Source organism: Puntigrus tetrazona, chromosome 9, assembly GCF_018831695.1.
Source record: "Puntigrus tetrazona isolate hp1 chromosome 9, ASM1883169v1, whole genome shotgun sequence".
Taxonomy (NCBI): domain Eukaryota; kingdom Metazoa; phylum Chordata; class Actinopteri; order Cypriniformes; family Cyprinidae; genus Puntigrus; species Puntigrus tetrazona.
In genome coordinates, this window is record NC_056707.1 from 14306518 (window position 1) to 14329872 (window position 23355).

Genomic DNA, 23355 nt, shown 5'->3' on the forward strand with positions numbered 1-23355 from the left:
CCGGGTCACTTTCCAACGGCGATGCCTGCCTCGTGAATATTAAGAAGCGAGCCTTCGCCTTAGTAGGATTCGTGGTTCAATAATTCGCCACGGATAGTGTTAAATTTAACATATGTTTGTAATCGAGCTCAGTGGCAGCGTTTCATGGAGAATGTGAGGTAGTCGTTTTTATAAACAAAGGTCAAACGCAATGTACTGAGAAAACGTTTTTGCTGATGCTAGTAGTCTGAACACGAGCTATGCTAGTCTGGCACATACTGCTCGGTGTCCCTATGTAACCTGTGGAGCTCAGACACAGACAGCCTCATAAAATATCTATTTATAGCTCTGTGAATGTATTCAAGTCTTTATGGCCGAATATATTACAATAGAGGTTACATTACCATGTTTTGTCGCTAATTATTCATTTTTATTTTTCACTGCGTACCTGCCCAGCCCAATAAACAGCTGGTTAGATAATAAGCGAGCATAATAAGACAGTATACTGTACTACTATACTACTGCAATATTGATGGCAGAATATGAACAGTAAAATATCACGTATTGTTGAGACGTTTATTAATTTCAGTCGCACAGTTCGTGTGTTTTATTGTGTAGCAGATGTAGTGCTGCAACAATTGGCTAACAGTTAAGACGCTGGTAACCTTGGATACAGTGGGAGATGACCGCCCTTTTGTGAACTGAATGATGTTTATAAATGATGACAACTGTTTGCATATTAATAACAATTATATGGAAGCCCATTTCTGCCAATGCTTTGGTAAATCATAACTATAAAATAAATTAGATTATTGTGAGGTTATAATGTTAATATTAACAACAGGTAGATATTAAAAGCTAAAATAATAATTGTAACAATGTTGAATTTTGTCCAAATCAAAATCAGTAATTTTTCTGATTAATTGTCAGAATATGACAATAATTGTCATTGTCTGCTTTTTGTCATCAATTGGACTTTTTTCATAATTATAACTTTTTATCTAATAATTCAGACTTTTTTGTCATAATGATGACTTTTGTGGTGATCTTGATTTATCTCATAATTTCAGTTTATCTCAGAATTTTGCCTTTTTTGTAATACAAATACTAATTATGTACAGTATTTCTGACTTTTAAATCATAATTTTGTAATAACCTTTTTTTATCCCATATTTTCTTTTAATGTAACAACTATGATATACCATAACAGGACTTATTTTCCTTTGTAGCAGAAATGGGCTTGTTTATAAATTCCCAAACATAAAATTTCAACTGAAGCTAGAGATTTGACGTTTGTTTAAACCAAGCTTTTCTAAAAACATTTCTATCTAACTGTAATGTCTTTCTCCATTTTGTATATTTATTTATTTATTTATTTTCTATATCTCACCCATTTCTCTACATAGGAGCTGATGAGACAGAATGTGCAGCATGTTGAGGGTATAGTTCAGGATCAGGAGCCACTGTGCCATACCATGCGTTAGTATTTATTCACAGTTAGTCACGTAATTGCATTATCTTTTTAAACATAGCTTGTTATCATTGTACACTTTTTGCATTTTTCCCTTAGATGCTAAACATCTACTGCAGCTGAAATGATGTGAATGTTTCTGGAACTGTACAGCTCAAGAGAATTTAATGAGGTAAGTGTTTTCGTTTTCAGTTGCTAAACAACTCTCTCACTGTAATCTCATTCTGGCACAACATCATCGTTCCTTTGTTGTTGCGGTTCAGTTAACTCCTCAAAAGCAGTGCTAGCCCTGTTTTGAACCATAGCTTTCATAACCCAGGGTTAAAGGTGCTACCAACTCACAGTTGCTTTACTGAGGTCTAAAAGTCTCTTTAACACAGGGTTTAAGAAGATGATAAACCGGAATCAGTGGTAGTGTGAAAAGCTTTAGTGTAATCATTTTATCATCCAGTAACTTGCTTAATGAATACACTCACACTTTGTTATGTTTTTAAGTATATGATTTAAATGAATGTAGGATGTCAATTCCTTTTTGGTCTTATTTTTATTATGACCAACATTAACTCCCCAAGAGATATACCAAGTCATCATGGAAATCATTGTGTCGTATTTGACAGCAGTTTCCAATGAAACTGGGAGAGCTCTTAGCTGAACTTAAATCTGGTGTTGCAGTTATCAACTGAAGCGCAGTATTAAAATAGAGGTGATTCAGACAGATTTCCAATAGATGGCAGTATTGTTCTTTACCTAACTTCTTTTCCTGGCAATTCTGTTCAGTCCTTAATAGAAAGGGAGTGATGTGATTGAGATAAGAAGTTCACCACTTTTTATTTATATTTTTACTTAATAAAATATATGCAGTATATGCATATAAATAAAGAAAGAAATAACTGATAATTAAACTTTTTTAATAGAGCACATTAAAAACAAATAAACATCACAATATCCCAAGATAATTGTAGTCTATTTGTAATTTTCTTTTCATATTACTGGATTCGAATTAGAATATCCAGCATTCAATCAGTACTGAGGCCCACTGTCAAAAAGTGTTTCGATATTGAATAATAAATTGTCTTTACCCACAGTTTATTGCATGTGCAATAAAGAGCTGCTTTGTCACTAACGAAGACATATGCAAGTTCTTATACTATGGAGTGAGAAACCATTGCAGACACTTTGTAAACAAATAAACAGTTTGAAAGAAAACTTCCGATTTTTTTTGCAAACCCGTTTGACTGAGTAAATCAAAATTCATTAATATTCTGGCATCGCTAGTTCTGATTCCTAACAGCTGATAGAAAACACACATCACTACTGCTGTAATATTATCAGGGAATGTGATTGTCAGGTCTGTAATATTTTGCTGAGGGTCTAACAATGCTGCTAAACTGGAGGTGTAGTTTCACTGACTATATGAATGAGAGGCGAAAAAAGCTATACATAAGCGCTTTTTAGAATAGATTCACCCTTAAGAGAAGGGAAAGCCAAGAAATGGATTTCATGAGCAGGATTGACTGGCAATGCTAAGCAGGATTTACCCCCAAGCTTAGGATTGAAAAACAGTAAGGAGGAAATACAGAGATGGAAAGAGAATAAAAAAATAGGGACGACTGCCAAGAGTTTAAACACTTTCTGCATTGCTCTAAAACTGGGGTCATTGAAAGTGAGGAAACGAAAGCGATGCTGTCCCAAACACTGGGATCCTGTTGCTCATCACACACACACACACACACACATGCACAAACACATGCTTTATTGGGTCTTGCAAGCAAATGGGAGCCACTTTTGTGCCTTTGTTTTTTTTTTTTTTTTTTTAGGAGAGAAAAAGCACATTACTGTAGAGAATAAGATTTAAATGCAGACTGGGACTAATAGGAAAATAATTTAACTTGTAAAGCAAGTGAATGCAGATAAGATGATCAATCTGAGCTGTGATGACCATGGAGACAATTTTGAGATGCTGCTTTGTTGTGCGTCTGGCGCTGCAGGACATACACTCACATATATTGTTATTTACCATTAGGGTGAATTAAAGTAATTAATCGCCATGTGGACTGAAAGGCTCGACTATGGGGTGCTTCTTTTGTATGTCTATCAGATAATAATGATCTTGGTATTGAGTTTAGTTAATGGAGTGTGTGTGCTGAGTTATTCGGCTGTGAAAGGGCTCCATTAGCTCGAAGATTGCTCCGTTATTTATTTGCTAAAATTGTTTTGATGAATCACAGTTTCGTTCTTTTATTCTTTTGTCCTGTTTCCCTCGCTCATTATTGACTTCAGGTGTGTCTTTACGGATCAGTTCACAATTTTCTTACAGGGTTTAGAATGTCATTACTTCCTCTGAGAGACTTTCTGCTTTTGGACTTCAAGCCGTGTGTGCTGATAAAACTTTTCGAATTTTGCGATCAATTGTTTTATGCTTTTTAAATGTATCATTATGATTCGAAATCCTGTTTATTGGACTTTGAAGAACAAACATCCAAAGGCTTATTAGCGCATGTGATGCAGTTTGATTACATCATGGATCCAGGTATCTTTGTTTCCTGCAAACTGTTTATCGACAATGGCTGTTGCCTATAATCAAATGATAATAAGTGCCCTGACAGTGGACGGTCGAACTGCCCTAAACTTGCAGCTGTGGGTTTCTGATCATTCCCATTGTAGCACAGATCGTGACCCTCTCTTTCGAAAAGAAGCCAGAGTTTTGGGTGAATGAAGAACTTTAACATTATTAACCTTTGTGTTGATTGAGCAAATTGTGCAGAAATTCTATCAGGTGAGAGTGACTTATCATTAAAAATTGAATGACCCTGAAAAGATAGGTTTCATAAACCTTTCAGAAAAAAACATGTATCATTTAAAGTATATATTGTTATTTTTGCTGTCAAATAATATCACGATTATTCGCCTCCAAAATAATTGTTTTACATAATGTTTACTTAATATGTGTGTACTGTGTATATATAAATAAACACAATCATGCATGCATATATTTAAGAAAAAAATTATGTTTACATTAAATATATTTTATATGATATAATTTATATTAATGTAAATACTTAAATATATAAAAATATATATTGTATGTGTTCGTCTTTATATATACATAATAAAAACACAATACACACATACTATGTGAACAAAAAAGTTCATTTTAGATGCGATTAATTGCTTAATCATTTGACAGGACTAAATATTGCTATTATTATTTTAGAATTCATTTGTTATTTTTATTTTATTGTCATTTTATTTATTGCAATTGTCATTATTTTGAGTTATTTAATAAACTTGAGCAGGCGAGCAATGCTTGGGAGCAAGCGCAACACGTAAAGCGGAGCTGCTAAAAGTGTGAATGGAACAAAATGGGTAAAGACTTGACAAAGGCAGACAAACAGATATGTAAAAGAGAAACTTAAAAGGAAGATATAGTAAAAGAGCAGTGAGAGGCATACAGAGGCAAATGCAATGAGGGGGTGTTTGGGGGCCCTTGCCAGGGTTTGCCCTCTTGTCACTCTCTCAGCGTCTAATGGGAGTGATTGATTTTTCCGCCTGCTCTTATCGAGAGAAGCAGCCAGCATCAATAACAACGTGGAATTAGACACATAGCATCTCCCAGCTGAAAAGAGAGGAACCGGGGGATCGGGAACAGCAGAACTGACTTGGAAGGGGAGACGGAGGTTGTCTGTTTATGTGCGTCTGTGCTCAGCCTAAGTGTGCGATTAGATAAAAGATTTTATTTGACTTTAAAGGTGCAGGCGAGCCTGATGTCGTCCTTTATGCTGCCAAATTCCACCCTTCTTTATCTTAAACTCATCGTCATTTTAAAGCATAACAGCAGAGCCAGGAAAAGAGCCGAGGGAAAATCTTTTAAGAGTACAGCCATGAACTTGAGTGCGTCGTATTCATATCTGTGTAATAATAATCTGTGATTGGTGTAGGCTCTGTTCTCAGCACAAGAGGCGGTGAGAAAAGCGGAAATTACCATGTTTCAGAAACGTGGCCGAACGTGTGGAAAAGGAGCGCAGTAATTGAATACTTTCACCAGACAGATTTCCCATTTTCCAATTTCCTGCCGGGCACGTTAGTAATTTTGCCATCTCATCTGTTATTCTGTTATTCCAGTGAGCCTTGGATCCAGAGGCTTAATGCAATTCTTGGGAGGTAATTGGAAGGTACAGGTGCAGGGGGTTCATTTGCATTCACGCTTTCTGCATATCTACAGCGCTGCGACCACAACTTCAACATACAGCACGATTCCTGTATGCATGTGCAATGCAACATATCGCATCACCGAATTCAACATTCAACGAGAGGAACTCCTCCACACAGGATCACGTCACAATTATTGTTGATTATTGCTCTGCTCTCTGATTTTCCACCATCCAGCTGAATGGTTACTGTTGACACGGTTAGAATGTACAAATACATTAATGATGGCATGTTCATTGTTAAGCAAACATTGGTGTGAAATTTTAAGGCATTTTTCCTCTTCACTTTATCTGTAAGTGTAAAATATTGACCAAATATTATAGATAGGCAAGTTACCTTGTCGCACACAATTTACCTTAGCAACAGACTGTGAATAAAAGTAATTAATTGTGAGTTGGCATATCACTAAAGCTGTTCCACCAGCACAGTTTTCCTGTACTGAGCATAGTTATCATCATTTTTAATGGAAATGCAACTTACAAACATATTATACTCATCTAAAGCTATTGGGCTCTCAAAGAACTGAACATGGTATTTCCAGTCTTTCTCACCTATCTCTGGATGGTTAGTTGTAGAAGCATTGCTTTTTCAGAAGAAAAAAATATTTTAATGAATAAATAACAGTTTTCCAGACATCTACAGGTTGCTAAAAAAGCTCTGCTCTTATGCTAATATTTCGATGCTCAAACAACAATTTGCATAGATGGCATCTTGTCTAAAATATCTGACAATATTAAAAATAAAGGTTCCAAAAGGGATTTCCGAAGTGATGTCATAAAAGAACAAATTTGAGGTCCCCAAAGTAAAAGAACACTTTTTTTATTTGTGTGGAGAATATTTTATCAATTCGAAGAACCATTTTTTGCAATATAGAACCTTTAGTAGAATGTAAAGTTTCCATGAACCACAGATGCCAAGAAATAAATGTACACACAGTATGTAGGCATATTTGACCTAAAGTAAAACACATCTGCATTGGGGTAATTTTAAAAACTTATTAGAGCTCTTTCTGTAAACCTATGGAGAGACTTTGGTGAAAAGTTTGCAAACAGTTGTCATTCCTCTGCACAAATTATAAATTGGCAGGGCTGATAACCCTGAAGCTTTCTCCTTATGGTTTCCTACAAAGAAGTGTACATTCCATCTTTTTCATCCTCACTTCTGGCACTGAAAAATGAATGATGTTAATAATATAATTGATAAATAGACAGAAGAGTTGAAAATACTCAGTCCTCTACCGCTCTGCTCACTGACCTTGCTTGTCTCCTTTCATTGTTTAATTTTTATTAGTGGACCCTTTGTTCTATGCAAAGGCCATTTTATCCCAACCTGGGCCATTAGATAAAGGAGGGCACAGAATCCAACCTCCACATCCTCTCAAAACAAAAGACAGACTCTCATTGCCTGCCCAAGGCCCAATCAAAGCACTTGAAAGAGTAAAGCATTTCTTTTTGCTTGTAAGTCTCAAAGCCACACACACACACACACACATACACACGTCAGCCTCACTGTCTCTACAACTGTCCTCCATGCAGGCAAATGCGTGGCCATTGATCGGACTAAACCTTGGACCGTATGTTCAGTATCCACTCATTGATCATAAGGTTTAGGTCTTTGGTCTGATAGGGCTCTTGAATGAATGGAATACACATATGCTTCTGTTCAGCCTCAGTATTAACCACCCAGTTCTTCTGCAGAATGAACAGAGGTCTGCATTATTCCAGCTTCTATGGAGCTGTTAAAAAACTGTACTTAAAAGCTCAACAAATACAGCTATTAAAGAAAAAGCCTTGCCAACATGCATTCCCTAAAGGCTTACATAGAGGGATTCAAGGACCACTACTAAAACAAGAAATTAAAACATGCCCATTCCCATCTTGAAATCGAGGGACATTGATAAAGTGCAAAGCCAGATAGATCGTACTACTTTACTTGTGTGGCTGTTTTGTTTTCCATTACAAATTATTTTTGCATTATGATTTGAGTAAAAAGTCCATATGAAATATTAATATGAATTACAGTACATAGTATCATCCTTTTGCTTTAATTACAGCATCTCTCATGAACTTAACATTTACAGAAATTCTGTTTTCAAATAAATGCTGTTCTTTTGACATTTCTGTTCACCAAAGAATCCGGAAAAATGTATCACGGTTTCCACAAAAATATAGCACGTGCAGCACAGACGTTATAGATATTGACGATCATAAAACGATCAGATTTATTTTGATCACATCAGCACATTGGAATTATTGGATTATGTGACACTGTAGACAGGAGTAATTGATTCTGGAAATTCAAAATTGCCATTACAGTAAGAAATGATATTTAAAATATATTTGAAAACATTTATTATTTTAATATTTCACAATGCTAGTTTGCTAGTTTATACTGTATTGCAGCCTTGGTAAACACGGAAGACTACTTTCAGAAACATTAAAAAAATCCTACCAGCACTAAACCTTTAAACAGTAAGAAAGAAAGGTACAAAAGCTGTTACCGGAGAAGTAACTTTTCAAAAGGTACACTTTTGTACCTAAAGCATCCATATTGGTACTTTAAAGCTTACATACAACTACCTGAGTGGTACAAAAGTGTACCTTTTGAAAAGGTACCACCCCAGTGACAGCTTTTCTTTCTGAGAACGAATGGTAGTGAACGTTTATTCAATATTTGACATGAAATGTGAACTATATATTTTTTTCTTAAATATTTTGTTGTAACAATTGATCAAAATCCTAAAATAACATAAGACTCCATACATTCAGAGATCATCTGTGTATGTTAAAAAAAATATTAATAGTTCTGTCAACCTTACTTTTAAAATGAATATAAACAGCACAGACAGTTTTTCCCAGTAATACCCATGAATAAGCAGCACCTATGGCATGAGAGCATGCTTGAAGACCATCAAATGCAGGCATCTATAGACTAGTAAACATACAATGTGCAAAGTAAGTAACAATTTACCACAAATCTTGAACCCTACATGTTGTCGTGACCCTTTTCGTTGCCAAGATCCAAGATACCCTACTGTTAGAAGCCCCTGGAAGGCAACTGTAGTGGAACACACACCCCTCCACTTTCCCTTAAGTGTGCACACACACACACATCGCACCCACCCACCCATCCATACACCCAGACAAAGACCATCTTTGTTCACCCCGCTGTGCTCCGTGTCTTTTGAGATGGGCTGAAACTGCTCGTTAAAATCCGTGACATCTATTGGGGAGATCGACCCCCTATTGCTCACGGTTTACAACTCTCCCCCACCTCGTCCAATGCCTCCCCCCCCCAGCCCTGGCAGAAAAGAGGAGCACAGCCTTCCTCATAAGAAAAGCAGCCAAGAATTCCAGCGACAGCCGATGACTTCTTGAATGAGAGAGCTTTATTAGCAGTCAGATTCGGAACAGACCTCCCTCGAGCAAGTTGACAGTCCCAGCAGCCTCAGTGTCAGCATTGGAGACGCTCTCACCGCTGAAGCCCATCAGAGCCGAGACTGAGAACACCAGCTCAGCTCCATTCCCAGGCCGCTCCGCTCATTCAATCAATACATCAATCTCTCAGTTAAACACCAAATGAACGCCGTCAACAGAGGGTGACAATTAATGCAGCACCTCGTTAGGTATCGGCCCACACTGTTATCAAGATCAGTGAGGACGGTTTTTAAACCAGCATCTTTTCACAGCTTTGAAATCAATTAACTCCACCATAGGCTTCTAATGAGAAAAACAAAGATTTTTTTTTTTTTTTTTTTTTGCACTGATTGCATCTCCTCAAATGAGTTTGTGCAGAACCGCAATGCTATTCTTGTGTCACCAAAAAGCATTTAATTACAATTTCTGAAGCCATGAAATGTGTCCCTTTTTTAATTTCATTATATATTTTGGATTGGACAGACGGAAATGTTTTGGAACCCATTGACTTTCATTATGAGGACCGTTTTTTTTCAAATGAAAGAAAGAAAGTTACAGGTTTATAACCATATGAGGGCGAGTAAATGATGACAGGATGTTTTACTTTAACGGAAACCACTAGTGGACAACAGGTCATGAGGACCAGAAGTCATTAAGAAAGACTTTGTAACTAATGTTCTCGCTCCTAGTTGTTCAAACGATGGCATAACATTATGCATCCCTGAGGTGACAAGTGCTTCAAGCCCTGAACAAATGGTTCAAACCAAAAAAAAGAGGAAGCCTGTGTCTGTGGCAGGAAGGACAGGCGCCATGGGGAGAGAGGTAAGACGTGTCAACCTCACCCGGACATTCATGTCCCGTACCTGGATAAACCGCATCCATCCTGCTGGCTCCTCTGACCATAAACCTGAGGTCACCTGATCCGAGATGAAAGTGTGTTTGAGGGCTCTGATGAGCACGAGGAAGGAAAGCACTTCCAGGCCGGTGTGATGGACAGCTAGTGATTAGGAGGAGCAAGAGGTTAAGTTACAAACCGCCCACACCCACGAAAGTACTGCAAGAAGACACACTCTCATCTACAAGGGTGTAACTGCAGAACCGTCCCCTACCGGTGTCACACGTGCTGACGGACACAAACATACACACTGGAGTCATGTACAGAGAAACGTTTTGCATACCTTGTGACTTTAATTCCTCAGAAATGAACAGTAGAGTCACATTCCTGGAAGTGTAAAACCCATTTATTTTTTTTCTGTAGAGAAATACATTTTTAGCTAAAGTGGGGATAAATGTGTCTTTAAAAGCTACCATATTATTTTCCTTTTTTCAGTTTTAAAGGGATAGATCGACCCAAAATTTTAATTTGATAATTACTCACACTTCTATCGTTCCAAACCAAATATTCCTAATATTTTTGATGAAATACGAGAGAACTTTGAGAGAATATTTGTACATATTTTAATATTTTGATTTTAATAAATTTTATTTTAGGCTATAATTACTTACAGTCCCTAGTTTTATATTGTACTGTTGTTGCTGATTCAATTACATAATTTGCAATGCTTCATTGGTTGAGTAGTTCATTCCATCATAACAAACGTTAAAAGACAGTCATCTACCTGGATCTGCTTCGCGTTTCATTAATACAATCACACATCAATGCAGGAATAAGATAATTAGGTAATTTCTGTATTGGGACATGAGCCTGAAAGGTATAGGGCGACTCTGTGTGTGTCTGCATGCCTGTAATTATGATGTCTAAGCTCTGGACCCTTCAGACACAGCTGTCACAGTGAAACTATCATCACTGACACCTGCTGTGTCCATATAGCGTGATGATGAGAGGTTGACATTTCTTCATAGACCAAGAAGCTGGTCTGCTGGGGTATGATCAGCAAATACCGACAGCACAGTTTTTCTATGCGTCTGTTTTTTTGTTTGTTTTTTTGCTCACCTGTGGTGTTGAAAAACAAACAGAGGAAGATTATTTTACACTGTTTATATAATTTAGCAGCTGTCTCACTTGCTACTGGTTTGTCAGTACAAATGTGACACTATTTAATCGTCTCATGTTTATTTATTGTCTCATGCAGAAGCAACTGTAACTGTAAATAACTGTAACAGTGGCTTTGTTTTAGTAAACTGACACTAGGACATGTTACGGACACTTAAAGTCCCAGATAGGTTGAACAATCGTATATTCTCAAAAACTCTTTTTTCATGTATGGACTAAAAATATATTAGCAGACACTTCAGAACAAAACAGCAACAAAACCAATTAATAAAAGAGCGAACAATATTCAGAATGTAAAATGTCAGGTTTATTAGGAAGGACGTTTTAATAAAATAGGATGAATGCAGATTTGTTTTGTATAATATATATACCTAGATACACACACACAAACATATTATGTAATATATATATATTATGTAAAAAAAAATGCACGCATACGAAATTAATTTTTAGGTAAAGTGGGGATGAATGTGTCTGTAAAAGCTACCAGTCCATATTATTTAAAAATTATATATATATATATATATATATATATATATATATATATATATATATATAACATATACACACGCATTCAGTTGAGTTTTTTAAGTTCAGTTGAGTTTGTAACTGACAATAAATAATGTGACAACATGCCTTATTATTGAGAGAAAAAAACAGTAAGAAAGGCGTCTGGTACGCAGACAGGTGCATGAGAATTTACGTTGGAGCAGCAACAGGAGAGTGGTGGCTCGGTTTTCCAGATGGTTCCTCTGGAGGCATATTATCTGCTCCATCACAGCAGGCTGAACCTGAGACTGTTGAAGTGTGTATGGGGGGCTGTAAATACTGTGGGCAGTTCGGTGCCACAATGATGCTCCCAACCCTGCAGCTTGTAAGTGATCCTTACCTGGCCTGTCCCAGCTGTGGGGTAGGCTTTCCACCCCCCTCCGCCAGCCTAGTCATGGGATAGGCCTGCCGCCTTTATCCCCACAGTTTCTCTATCCCACCACAGGATAAACTTACTGCTAAATGACAGGGTTGGCCCGCTCCCCGGGTAGTTGCACCACCGGAATACCTGGACAGGAAAAGCATGTGACATACTTGACTCGTGCACCTCTAGATGTGTGGGCATAGGAAAACATACACACTTTGATTAGTCACACATTCAAACATCAGAAGTCGAGCATGTTAAAGTATGTGTAATTCTTTTCAACACCCTTATAAATGAATAACTAGCATGCACAGGCCCCTTCCCTTTTGATTTGCAGCCTTATCTGTTTCCCTGGAGTTCACTAATTACACAGCGTCTATGGTTTCAGCGGGCAAGTTTGATATGAGTTTATCTGAGCTGTCCGTCAAGCAATTAAGGTCAGCGTTCAGCACTCTCTCAATAGCACAGTCACGGCCTCAGCAAGCAGGGAACGGATCAGACCAGCTCAGATCAGGTGAGGTCTCTGGTACTAGGTTTCCACTCCTGCCGTCCCACCATGACAACACACAATGGCTGTGATCAGCGTTGTTCCTACATGACTGTTCACCCTGAGCGACCCGTCCTAATGGGCTATTAATGCCCGTGTGGCCCTGGATAGATCAGTGCGTACATTTACATGTAAGGTTATAATCAAGGTGACTTTTTTGAGTTGTAGTCTTCTGCCTGTCCAAGTGTGACACAATGCGTGATCACATATTTGGCATTTTAAATAAACAAGGACTAATTGTATTCCAACAGACACGTACATGCTGGAAAAAGGCACGATTTGCCATTATCTGAGTTGCAATTATCACTGTTTTGAAAATTCTCAAAAGACTAAATCTATTAGTTTTGATAAGAATTCTTGCCGCCAGGTGTTTCGTGTGAGGTAGGCAAATGCGCCCATGCAGATTTCAAAAAAGGTTAACAAAACTAATCAACAAAAGTTACAGTAGAGAATTTTGCCATCATTTATTTACCAAAATTTCATTAATACGATGCTTTAGTTAGACTTCAAAAAAATAGTTAATGTTTTATTCCTACTTAAATTTAAGGTGTACTGTAAACACACTTGTAGATGATTAAATACATTAAAATGTACTAAATTATCTTCTTTTATTTAATAATAAAAATGTTTTTTCCTCTGTTTCTGTAAGGAAAGCAAAACGATGAAGCAAAATTACTCGCCGTTTCAGCTTTATAGTCTTAAGTCATTAAAATCATATCAACATGCATTTCGCTTTCTAACCTGTTATGTGTAAAGTTGTATTTAAATGTACAACTTCCGTAAAACCCTAAAATGCGTCAGTAAAATAACATTCTCAATTTTTTTTAGAAGATAAAACACTTTTTTTTTTATTGTGATAGTCAACATTATTCAACAAATACTGCCAGCTGATCTTAACTTGTATTGAATCGGCATATGTCCCTAAAGCATTCAGATAGTTTGAGTAAGTACAGTTTATTACTGTTTTCAATTGAATAAACTGTGGAAGAGCAAGATGCGCTCTGTTCCATTTAACTTGAGTTCATCTCAGGTGAGGCAGCTCTTGGCTGAACAGTTGGATAATACTATGCGACTGTGTGGTCAGACAGTAATAAATTACATGAGTAAGGCATTCGCTTCACAGTGGTGTGGATTGCCTGAACAGTTTCACTGCGCTGGGAGTGGTCACATTTAATACACTCTGTGTCTGTGTGTGTGTGTGTGTGTGTGTGTGTGAGGCTTTGTGTGATCTGTAACATGCTGTGTTGAACACAAGATTAACTAGGTGACACTGTGATAGCCAGGCATCGTGAAGAGCACAGGAGTCCTCTTTCAAAACAACACTCTTCTTCCACTGCTCTCCTTCCCTCTCACTGCAGTCCTGTATTCCTAAGATACATTTGCATAAGAAATAAGATCTGATGATGAGTCATGTAGGCTGTATTGATGACATCCCACCCTCCTACCCAATCTATTTATTGTAAACCCAAAAGGAGTTTCATAGGAACTTTATATATAAAATTACAATGCCTGGCCTATTGGGGGCACTATAATATTTGTATTGAAATTATATTAAAATGTTTTTTCGTTTGGTGAAACAAATATTCTACACATGGTTTCTCTAAAAATGTACCATGTTGCCTTAAATCCATACATTAAAACTTTACAGCTATATTTTATATGCCTCCACATGCAGTATGAACACCTGTGGTGGCTGTTTTCCCCAGATGCCAGAGGCACAGCATTCAGCAATGAGAAATAAACTTCAGTCAGCATGATAACTTTTTTTTTTTGGCTCATATGCCTACATGCCATACTTACCGCTCATGAATTATTCAGTTGACACACTGCTGCTTCTCTTTCACTCATATTTTGGTGGCACAGAACCACTTCAGAAGTGGAACTTTGGTGTCTATATACTACTTCTAAGAGGTGGCATTAATGCATCTACACAGAAATTTACCATTTTAATATGAGCAGAATTTTTTAGATGGCACAGAGCAGCCTTAACTCTGTGTAAAGAGTGTAAAGATGTCTTGTATTTGACTGTCGGACAAATTCAGAGAAAACATCTCTGACAGGCCAATGCTATCTCACTACCAATTCATACGTATTTTCACAAGGTGGCTAATTCGTACTACTTCACTAGTATGATTTTGGACGATTTGTTTAAACGAGTCGTCTAGTGATGTGTTTAGGGTCTGGTTTAGGGGTAGGTCACTGGTATGAATAGGGGGGCTTGTAAAATACATAAGATTTAACAAAAAACGTACGAATTCATATAAATTAGTCACCTCATAAAATATGTATGAATTGCCATAAGATTGTATTCCACAGGCAGAACTTTTATATTCAAAACAGGTGTGTGTGTGTGTCACAGCCCTATTAGCAGCAAACACTCTGATAAATATTATTACATGGCTTGCTGGAATACATGACCCCAGAGGATTTCTGTATGAAACTTATTTTAATATTGTTGCAATGTTTGACTATTTCTTTTTAAAGGAAGCTCAAAGTATTAATTTTTAGTCAAATAAATACTTCATATATTATTTATTTGGTGAGCGGACACATAATACTCTCAATAATGTACAGTTTATACAGCACAAAATAAACCCCTTCAAAGTGATAGGCTACAAGATATGGGAAGAAAACAGAAAGACTTACTTTGGTCCGTACTTTCTGCCAATTTGGAATTAGTGAGAAACAAATGAGATGCGGGACCAGGATGTTCGAAAACAATAGCTTCCTCCCCCACCTGGAATTCAGGGAAATTAGAAAAACCGCAGCCAGTAAAAACAGCAACCTGAAGGGTAGGAGTAAAAAAGGTGAATATGTGGGGGGTGTATTGAAAGGAAGGCTAATATTCAAAAACAACAGGCAATGAAGGCAATATCTCATCATGGCCTAAGAGCACATGGTGGGACTCTTAAATGAGTCTTGATTGTACTGAGCAATTTGGAACTCAGCAGAGCACTCAATTAAGGCGAGCGATTAACAGCGGATCTGACTTGTCCTGCTCCCTGTGATGTCACCGTTCTTGGAGTGTGGCAGCCATAGCAGGTGTCTGATTTGACCAAAGCACTGGCCAGCAGCTTATATCATTAATAAAGCCCAAGACCCAACCTATCAACACTGCAGTACACTCCATTTTATGCCATTTTCTCCGCATGAGGCTTTCCTTTCTCCTGTTTTGCTTTTAAATGTAGTCCTACGAGAACCCATACTTCAAACCAACATGCCTCCTGAATTAATTTTTCGGTAGACATTTCTATGTAACGCTGAATAGTACAATAATCTGACTTCATTTTGAGGGAAGCTTTTCAAAAACACAAAATGTGCCATGATGTGGTCTCCAGTACTCATTTTTGAGAATAATAAACTGTGCTCTTAAAGTTTAGTCGAAGTGCACCGAGGTTACCTTTCATTAGTCTAGTTAAGTTAGCCGTGCCTTTTTAGCCAGGTAAAAGTGTAGTTAAAATCCGTCATAAACCAGATATAGTATTTCTCTCGTATAAGCTCTGTGACAGCATAGCGCTTGGTTCTCTTTTTGTGCAAGCAGCTCTAAAATCGTGTGTGTAATTGGGAGTGTGTGCCGTTCGCCGAGAGTCGACCAGCTTGCACTGTACCTCCTTCAAACGTCTTCCCAGTCAATGGAAAAACAAAGGTCAGGACTCTGGAAATGTCACTCAGTCCCTGGCTTGGCACTTAGAGGTCCAAGGGAACCCGGAGGGGGGGCTTGGCCTGGCTGCAGGTTCCGGGGGGACAGAATAATGTGTCACACGGCTGCCGCTGCTTCCTCTTCCCCTGGTGGTTGGGGGCAGGCAGAGAGGCACGGTGGGGGCTCATTGTTACACTGCCTTTTCCATCAGCTGTCAGGAGAGCAGGGGGCCTGGCTAAATGGGCACTCTAAAATACTGCACGCCGGGGAGTTGGCCCTCTCAAAAATATACAGTATACCTAGCGAGCGGAAAAGATGGATTTAAAGCTTTCATATTTAATCACAAAAATGACATTTATACATTATGCGTAATAGGCGCCCTCATTTTCGTTTCTATCCTATGTGCTTGTTTGTCAACACTTGTGTTGGAGCGTAGGAATGCGTACTGTGCCGTTATCAAGAACACTTGAGCAAACAAAAAACGATTACCGAAAGCAGTATTTCAAAGTCACAGGAACTTATGTTGCCGTTTCCTAACATCCATTATAATATATTGGATTACACACTTAAAAATAAAGATTCTTTATTGTTGTTGATGGTGTAAAGATCCCTTTTGATCTAAAATGACAATTATGTAATTAATTACTGATCCTCATGGTCATCCAAACCCACAAACCCCTTTTGTTTAGCTTTGGAGCCCAATTTAAGATAATTTTTGATGAAATCCGAGAGCTCTCTAACCCTCCATAGACAGCAAGGGTCCTACCACGATCAAAACCCAGAAAGGTAAAAGACATTGTTAAAATAGTCCATGTGACATCAATGGTTGAACCATAATCTTATGAAGCTAAGAATACTTGCTAACACTTTCTTTTACGGCTACACCTATTATTAGCCATCTATTAGTGTTAATTATGTACATATTATTGTCTTTTTTTTACATGACCTTATTCTGCATCCCTAATCCTACCCAGTACCTAAACTTAAAACTACCTTACTAACTAATAATAAGCAGCAAATTAAGAATTTATTAAGGGAAGAGTCATAGTTAACAGTCGACAAGTGTTACCTATTCTAAAGTGTTACTGAATAATTTCTGTGTGCAAAGAAAACAAAAATAATTACTTTTTTAAATGATTTCTTCTCTTCCGGGATAGTCCTCTGCCATAATCGACACAATATCATATCAAAATCATTGCCGTTATTTTTGCTTTCTTTGCACAAAAAATTTTTCTTGTAGCTTCTTGGAATAGTATTCTTGTAGTATTACAGTTGAACCATTGATGTCACGTAGATTATTTGAAAAATGTCGTTATTACCTTTTTGGGATTTGATCATGGTACTGTTCACTGTTCACTGAAAGGTTGTTTTTCGAAAACAAATATGGCTCTTCTATGAAAACTTTTAAAACCTTTATTTTTAAAGAGTTGTTCTACTCCTAAATTAATCAGGTCACAAACTCCACATTTTGCATGCAGCAATACTCTTCAAAATGGTGTTACAGTGATGCTACGGTGCTAAATTGTTGCATGAAGTCATTATTTTTATTTTATTTCTGTACAAAATGTATTCTCGTCACTTCATAAAGTTACGGTTGAACCACTGATGGCAGGTGAAATATTATGAAGATGTCTTTTATGCTTTTGTATAAAAGTGTTCCTTACTTGGCAGTCAATGGGACAGTCACAAGTCTCCTGGTTTTCATCCAAAATATCTTAAATTGTTTTCCAAAGACGAACAAAGTTTTTACGAGTTTGGAATGACATGGGGTGATTAATGAGAAAATTTTCATTTTGGGGTGGAGTTACTCTTTGAGAATGTACTATTAACTTTCAAAAGTGCTATTGGCACATGCTAATGAGAGCATACACCATCCAGGAGTGTCCATTCACTATCATACACCTTCCATATGGGGTAAAAAAAAAAAAAAAAAAGTGTAAAATGAGTAATCAGCTCCCCTAACATTTAGGGCCTCATTTATTTTGCTTCGGAATAACTGCAGACAAAGGGTGAAAATACAGACTGTACTTCCGTACAATAAAGAGTGGAAACCAATGAGAGAAACAGAGAAGGGAGCGAGAGAGGGAGAGCGAGAAGGAAGCTGATCAGATGATTATTTCAGCAGAGAAGGATAAGTGGTTGAAACGGAGCCGTGTTTGTCGCTGCACTGCGGGTGATCAAGGTGAAGAAGGAGAAAAGGGCCAGCCACGCCCCCGAGCACACCTGAGATTGCGTTACCTGCCGTCTCTCAAGCGTCATACTGGGAGCGTGGAAACCCGAGCTCAGCCACGAGAAGAAATCTGGCCGTCAGTCAAGTGCTTTTGTTTGCAGTTCTACGAACAGGCCAGATCTGGTTTCCCTGCTCCAGAAACAAGGAACCTAACCAGAGGAACAGCAGAAGAGCATTTGAATACAGCTACAAATTTCCCAGACTAAATCATTTGTCACAACAGAGCCGTCTCTAGAAACTTAAATTAATTGGTTAAAAAAAATCTCACAGTGCCAACCTACTATATGGCAGTTTCTGATTTCTGACTTCAATTTGCCAAATGTTTACCCATTTTTAAAACGTTTTTGAAGGTTGCAAAAAAAAAATAAAAAATATCACAGTGTCCTGACAAATATCTCAATTCAAGTTAGCTTGTTTTTATAAACACCATGGGTTCATCTTTATCCAAATCTCAGGATACGGACACAATGTCACGGACACAATAATGCCAGGCATTCTTCAAGGTCGTACTGAATTCAGAGACTTTAAATGATTAAAATACTTAATCGTCTGCAGACATTCCTGTGGGAGGAAAAATACTTCTGATGCCAAATTCATTTCTTACACGTGAAGATTTTAAGTCATTCAGATGCAATTGTATTTTATTCGCTTACATTTTGTCAAGAATACTGAGTGATTTATATAAAGGACTTGAAACAAAACTCAAATGATCTAAATGTTTTGGGAAAGACACTTTAGATGCATCAACATGCGTTGTTTGATTTGGGCTTTTCCATATTGTCCCTCTCTAATTACACCCATTAGAAAACAGCTGGACATTACAAGGCAGAATGAAGGAGTAAATGATTAGAGAAAAACAAGGCCCTACGCGAGAGGTGGAGGGAATTAGGTAGAAGAGAGTGACTGAAATTAAGCATCTGATGTAATAGGACACTGTAAGTAGGCAAGTGAAAGCCTCCTCCTTTCCTCCTTCAGGGATAATTGTTGTTTAGATATACTTTTACCCGCGTCTCACTCTCAGGTCGTGTTTATACAACTTGTTATTGTGGTTTCTTTGCCTTTTCTCCCTCTTTTCCCTCTCCCTCTTCCTCCTCTTCTTTGTACTTTCTTGCTAGGGGAAAATCTGCGAGGCTTGCTCGGCGGTGCCAGCAACAGTTAATCCTTTTCCAAAGCACCTTAACTATGCTGGGAATTCTGCAGATGCTAAATAAAACAACGGGAACAACCATGCACTTAACACCAGCTCACACTGGCAAGAGTACCTCTGTCTTCAGATGCTCCATTTTTTCATAAGTAGTTCAAAACAATCTGCTGTTGTGTGATAACTGTGTGTTTCTCTTGAGTGAGCTGGTAGCAGGGCCGCGCTGGGTTCAGCAGCACCGCCTCTAATCCCATTATGGCCGTTCACCTCAGATTACATAAAATAAATCAGGAAATATGCAAGGAGGAAATAAGACATTTCTCTGCATTAGTTGACCAAAAGTGTCAAGCGTTGATGTGGACGTCACATTACAAATCACATTTTTTTGCGTGTGTTTGTGTTTTACGTTGTAAGGCAGTTTTAGGTCATGTAAGAAATTCTGTGTCATGTAAAAAATATTTACATTACCAGCTCACTCAAGATCTCTCTCTCTCTCTCTCTCTCTCTCTATATATATATATATATTTACTTTTATGAAGTGACATTTATTTAATATATGGAAAAGTAAGTTTTAATAATTGCAGTTGTATTTAATTTTTGAAATACTGAATTAAAGAATCCTGAAGAAATGTCTACTAAAATAATAAACAGAACAACCGTTTTCAACATTGATAATAAAGAGACACAAAATCAGCATATCTGACCATAAAACCAGTCTTAGGTCACACAATATATTTGTGGCAATAGCCAACAACATATTGTATGGGTCAAAATGATTGACTTATCTTTCATGCCAAAAATCATTAGAATATAAAATAAAGATCCGTGTTCCATGATCCAAAGTTCCATGAAGACATTTTGTAAATTTCTTAAATGTACATATATCAATAATTCTTTTTTGATTAGTAATATAGCTAAGACCTTTGGACAACGTCAAATGCAATTTTCTCAATATTTAGATTTTTTGGATACCAGATTTTTTTTCACAATAAAACTCAGTTTTCCCTGAGGCCAAATACAACCCTTTAGACTGGTTTTGAGGTCCAGAGTCACGTATTAAACCATGTATCCTGACCATGCGACACTGATGACTGTAGTAATGACTGAAAAAATTCAGATAGATAGATATACAGACAGACACACACACACACACACACACACACTCTATTCTCCTATTTGATAGCATTAAGTGCTTTCAAAATACACCATCTTTTGTTAAAAGCGCTATATAAATAAAGGTGACTTGAAACACATACCAGTTATCAGTTAACGTACCAGTTATGACAGCAAAAAAAACTTGTTTTACTAAGATTTGACTATTTACAATGAAAAATCACACCTCAACACAAACGCAATAATACTGCTATCATTACTCAAAAAAGAAAATCATGATGATAAAATCTCGCATCGGCCTATTGACGCCAAGGGTTTCTTATTTAAAGCAACGGAGGACCTTGCACGTCAAAAAATGTGCATTAAAAAGTGACTCCAAATGGTCCTTGACCAAGCGAGTAGTGAGTGAGAATGTGTTGCACATTTCTGTCCGAGCCTGCTAGGAGCCCTGCACAGGCAGAGACAGTGACCGGTTGTTTAGCGCACCTCATCCCGTGTTGGATGAAAAACAAAACAGACTAACTTGTGACAAAGCTGAAACGCTTTTTCTTTTTTGTAAAGAAGAACTTGCTTGCACTTTTGAAAACACAGAAGTAAATGTCGGCACAGGATTATTTTTATTTTATCTTAAAATTACATTCATTTAGTTTGATTTAAAAAGCACCTTCTGTAGCTTCTTTGTTTAATATGCTGCACTAAAAATCATTTGGTTTAACAATTTAAAATATTTTGGTTTTATTTAATTTCATTGGTAAAAAACCTTTTCTCTTCACACCAAATTTAAAAAAGAAAACAACTGCTGAATGCTGATTAAGTAACATGTTTGTTTGGACTGTTGAATGTGTGTTGATTGTGTTTGGATTGTAACTATGCCGTGGTTGCTTTTCATTTCACAAGGTCACAGTTCATGTTTTAATTTAAGAACAGTGTTACGCACGTTTTTAAAACGGTGATGTAAGTATCTATGTTTGCATTGAATGTACTTACTGTGCAGTTGCCGCCTTTAATTTTAGATGGTTACAGTTATTGTTTTGAATAGCCAAAAGCCATGCTAAATACCAAATAGACATCTTTTTTATGTATACTTTGATTCTTTCTTTAAAAAAATCGGTATCGGAATTGACAGTTTGCTTGTAAAATATCGGTATCAGAATCGGTCATAGAAAAACATGATCCTGCTCATAGTTACTATGCTGCTGTTGGAAACATGGAGATGTCAATTGTCGTCAAAAATGAATGAGTTTACAAATGTTGTAAATAATACGAGGCATTTTAATGTGATCAAATAACACCCAGATAATTTTTTTCTTTGCTTTGAATGGACATGGGACTTTTTCATACCCTGAAATGCAACCATCAATCAGTCGTGTTGTTTTGAGATCAATATGATTTAGTGAACTCTCACTCATGTAGACTGGGTTGGAAAAAGAGACGGTGGGAACAGGTGTAGTTTCAATACAGCGCTCATTATCCTTGAGTGATGACCTTCAGTGGCATACTGTACTCCTCTGTAATCATCCTTCACTCTCCATCTCTTTCTCTAAATGCTAACTGGAGCCTTTCAAAGCAGCCAGTGAAAGGCAAAATTGGCCTATTGAAGAAGTTTATTAGAAATTGATCTACTCTTTTCAACTCACACAGGAGCCAGAAGACTTCGAAAACTTGTACGGACATGACACGATCACAGCGCGGTCGCATTCACGCTCGCAGCCGCCCTTTATTTGAGGAGTCACCTTTAGAACGCTGGGTCAGAGCAACAAGACGTGAAAAGTCATATAACGTGTATGCAGTTAATTATGTTAATGTATGAACTGATTGATTTTCATAGCAGGTTGTCTGGCAATTTGATGTTTAGTTTTATGCGCTTTGGCATTTATGTCCTGTTATGGAGCTGTAAGGTATTGAGAGATATTCTAAAGTAACGTTAATCTAACCATATGCTCAAGGTTATCACATGAAGTGGTCTGTTAAAGTTTTACTTGTGGCCTATAACACTTGATTCAGCTCTTATCATTAAACTTTGGGGAATAAGAAAGAGGTGCAGGAAAAAGAGACAGATAAAAGAATCTATGACTTCATCTGTGTCTGTAGGGACAAAAAAAAGTGAGGTGCAAAATTCAGGTCAGCCTTTTCACACAGGAATAGAAACTTTTCCATCTTTGTGTGTTGGTAGAGAGTTTGTTTCCTTTAATATTTTCATTGAAAACCATATTTTTTCCCCCAAGAATCTCCGATTAAAGGAATGTTTAAAAAATGTTTTGTAACATTATTAATGTCTTTACTGTCAATTTTGATTCATTTAATGCACCCTTCAGAATAAAATTTCATTTATTTTTAATTAGCAGATGTTTTTTCCACATTGATAACAATAAATATTTCTTGAGCACCAAATCATTTAGATCATTTCCGAAGGATCATGTGACAATGTGACGTTTTAAAATATAGTAACATACAAAACTATTATTTTAAGAGGTTATGGTTTAGAGCAAAATGTATTGTCATGCGTTAACCGCAGACTTGAAGTGAAACACCCCATGAGGGAAATCTCAAGGCAATCAATGGTAAAATTCACTAAATTTGCACTGCAAAGGTGGCACAGAAGCACTTCAAAAGCGCCATTTGTGTGTCTTTAACGCTGTTCAGATGTTGCATAAAAACATTTATAAAGCAATTACAACTCTT

General features: G+C 37.2%; 1 long non-coding RNA gene across 1 annotated transcript; it reads left to right on the top strand.

The window, feature by feature from the left end:
- Positions 1 to 29: 29 nt before the first annotated feature.
- LOC122352011 lies at positions 30 to 22967 on the top strand. Its single transcript, XR_006251828.1, has 4 exons — positions 30 to 158; positions 1386 to 1458; positions 1550 to 1622; positions 22315 to 22967. It is a non-coding gene; the product is annotated as an uncharacterized LOC122352011 (long non-coding RNA).
- Positions 22968 to 23355: the final 388 nt, after the last annotated feature.